The 3771-nt window shown below is 55.7% G+C and overlaps 1 pseudogene; it reads left to right on the plus strand.

The window, feature by feature from the left end:
• The first annotated feature begins 1532 nt into the window (after window positions 1–1532).
• Window positions 1533–2971, plus strand: LOC116548028 (annotated as a pseudogene).
• Window positions 2972–3771: the final 800 nt, after the last annotated feature.

Raw genomic sequence — 3771 nt, forward strand, 5'->3', positions numbered from 1 at the left:
GCGGGAGAGGAACCCAGGGCAGGGACTTCAGCCCGGCGGGCCGCCCCGGGCCAGCTCGCGCAGCAGAAGTTGCCGAGGCCACTGCGCGTCCACCCAGCCGTGCGCCCGGGTCCGAACTCACTGCCCGCGGCCTGGCGCAGCGCCCTCAGCTCAAAAACTCTGCGTGGACTTCCGGTAAGCCTTCACTTCCCATGGGCATGGCAGCCACCCTCCACAGGTCGCCAGCCTGTCCCGCGTTTCCGGAAGCGCCGCGCTCACTGAGTGCTTCCAGCGGCCACGCCGCCCTCCCCTGCCCCTCCCAGCGCCGCCGCTGTCTCCACCGCCGCCCAGCGCCCCCCTGCGGCCGCTCGCTCTTCCGCTCTGGCCCGGCCACCGAGAGCCCCAGGCGCAGGCGCAGTAGGGCCTTAAAGGGGCCGGCCACCTCCACCGCACACCAGGTTAGGCCAGAGCGGGCACCAGCTGGAGCAGTCCTGAGGAACAGCTGCGCTCCCAGAACTGGATATATCCGCTCGAAGGTTTTGGGTTCAAATACAGCAGAAGATGAAGGACAGAGGAATTAAAAGAGAGAATCCCTCCTCAAAGGGTGCCTGGGCCTGTACCTTGGCAGTTTGGGTGTATTTGCAGTATCGATCTGAAATGCTGTAGCTCCACGGACGGGATGTGTTTTAGGATGCAGTCCTCCTCTTCTGCATTAGACACGTCCCCCGGGCAGCCTTGGTTTCTGCTCCCCCTCCACTGGCCACCTGCCCTTTCATTGCTTTTAGGGAAGAGGAAACAATTTTCAACATTGAAACTTGCCAGGGTTTCTAAGAACCTGTCTGTGGATGGGCTGCCTAAAGATCACTGGGGAAGACTTTTTTAATGCAGATTTTCTGTTGCAAGAATTTATAATTCTCTAAATCTACCTTAAGGTCTAGAAAGAATGAAGAAGGCCTAAAGAATCTGCACGTATTAAGAGTTTTTCCGAGTTCCCCGACCAGAGAGAAGGAGCAGGCGCACGGGGAGCAGAGGTCGTGGCAGGCAGCGGAGGCACCGGGAGTGGCTGAGCGACCCACAGCCCCTTCGGACCCCTCCCCACCCTCAGGCCCGCGGCCTGCGCCTATGGTCCCTGCGCGCCCAGACAGCTCCCCAGACTCCGTGCCCTGCGGCACCCACCAATTCTCCGCCGTGGCAGTCTCACCGAGTGGCACCTCCTGCCCACCGCCCCTGCGCCCAAGGCAGCAACTGAGGCGACCATGACAGCGGCAGAGGACGCTGCTGAGTGGAAGAGAGCGCAGCCCGCCACCGGGCCTACTTACTAGCCTTGCTGATTGTCTGTTTTTATGAGATTGTCTACTTTTCTAAGAACTTTTGTAAACAAAGAAACTTTTTTAAAAGGATGACTCATTTATATTTAATCCAAAGAAGAAGGATGTCCGGCAACATGGTGTTTGGGGTTTTGGCTTCGTTTTTAAGTCTTCTCTTCTTTGACTTTGGGGCTCGGGTGCCCCAGCTGCTGCGGGCTCCCAAGGACCTTCTGGGCACCCACATTAATGAGGCAGCCCCCTGGCGAGTCTGACAGGGCTGTCAGCGAGGCGCTGCTCCCACATTTCTCCACGTTGTCCTCTGGCAGGGTGGGAAGGAAGAGGACATTTCGTTAAGCAGGTGCTCCAAATAACCCGATTAACTGCTGGCAGGAGGAGCTCTCCCACATTAAGGACTTCCCCCACTGCTTCCTGGCCACCCCAGGACCTGGTGGCGGCGACCGTGGCCACAGACCTGCCAGAGCCACTGCAACTTGCGGCGGTAGCAACCTGGCCCCCTGTCCCAGAGAGAGACCTAGGAGTTCAGCAATCTCCTGGACCTGGACCTTATCCTCTCCAATTCGCTGTCCATCAGCAGTCGGTGGCCGCCACTGTGTCCTTGCCAGCAACAGCATCTTCCTCGTCGTTCCCGTCGAGCAGCAGCCCTGCCAGCATGCCCTCCACCTGCAGCTTCAGCCCTCTGATGTCGGCGGGGGCGACCCAGCCGTGGGGACCACAGGGGCGGAGGCCTCCTCCATGGCAGCAAGTCCGCTCCCCATCCGACGGCTCCTTTCAACCTGGAGGACATCCACAACGTGAGCCCCTTGTGCGGCTCCGTGGTGGAGCTCCTGCGGCTGCGATTGAAGCAGGTGTCCATTCCACCGCCGCAGCCGCAGCCGCCAGGTGTTGGGGTGACGGGGAAGTTAGTGCTGAAGGCGTCGCTGAGCGCCCCCAGCATCGAGTATGGCAGCCGGTCATCCTCAGCGTCAGCGAAGACGGCCCTGACAGCAGCCACCTGGTGGTGGTGGTGGCGGTGGCGGCCCCCACAACGGCTGCCCGTGGCGCCTGCACCTCAAGATCAAGCAAGAGGAGTCTCCTCGTGCACCCACTCAGGCGCTGGACCCCTTCCAGCCATGGCCACCGGCGGGCTGCACACGACGTCCCCCTGGGGCGGCAGCTCCCGACCCTGGGACCTGAGGAACTGCTGAGCAGCAGGGACTGTCACCCTGCCCTGCCGCTTCCCCGGCTTCCATCCCCACCCGGGGCCCAATTACCCATCCTTCCTGCCTGACCGACACAGCCACAAGTCCCGCCGCTCCATTACCAAGAGCTCACGCTGCCCACCCGGTTCCTGCCTGCCGGAGGAGCCCGAGAGAAAGAGGGGAAGACGATCGTGGCCCAGAAAAGGACCGCCACCTGCACTTGTGATTATGCGGGTTATGGCAAAACCTACACAAAGAGTTGCCATCCCAAGGCACACCTGCGAACCCACACAGGTGAGAAACCTTACCACGGTGTGGTAAGGATGGATGGCTGTGGATGGAAGTTCGCCTGCTCAGATGAACTGACCAGGCACTACCATAAACACACTGGGCAACGCCCATTCCGGTGCCAGAAATGTGACCGAGCATTTTCCAGGTCAGACCACCTCGCCTTACACATGAAGAGGCATTTTAAAATCCCAAACAGTGGATATGACTCACACTGCCAAGGGAGAATTCAGGTTTTTTTGTTTGTTTGTTTTTTACCTTTTCACCTGGTCTTCCAGATGAGGGGCGGAGCCCAGCCAGAAAGCACTAAATTCATGGTCAAGTTCCCAGCTGAGTCAACTTGTGAGTGGATAATCAGGAAAAATGAGAAATTCAAAAGACAAAAATCAAAGAATGGATGGCATCTGTGACTGGATCTTTAATCATTCCAATTCTAAATCCGACTTGAATATTCCTGGACTTACAAAATGCCAAGTGGGTGATTACCCCCTTTCTCTAAGCAAGGTGTAAAAAGGAATCAAGCCCCTTCTGGACCAAGAGTATTTTGAGCGTTAGCCATCTCTCAGTCACCAGCAATAAAGGACTCCTGATTCTATCTCAGAGTGTGGTGCTTTCCTTACAACTCGCTTGGTTACAACATTAGCACTGTGAAAACAGACTAACGCTGGCACACATAGGTCTAAGTTAAATGTAAATTGACAGAAGAAGCAATGTCACGTGAACAGTAAGCATAAGGGGATTGAAAGCGTTATATTGCTACCAGTTATATTATTACCAGTAAAGAAGAGATTTTCAAATGAAATGTATTACCACAGATAAAAAAAGAGACATTTCATAATAACAAAAGCATCAATCCAACAAAAAGACATGCAATCAGAAATCCGCCCAATAGCTTAACTTCAGAGTTCACCAAAAAAATGGACAAAATTACAGAGAGAAATGGAGGATTCTATGAGCATGATTAGATATGTTAAAACTTTAGCAATAAATTTAAAAGC

The sequence above is a fragment of the Sapajus apella genome, unplaced genomic scaffold (genome assembly GCF_009761245.1).
Source record: "Sapajus apella isolate SASKATOON/1434 unplaced genomic scaffold, GSC_monkey_1.0 scaffold6322, whole genome shotgun sequence".
Lineage (NCBI taxonomy): Eukaryota > Metazoa > Chordata > Mammalia > Primates > Cebidae > Sapajus > Sapajus apella.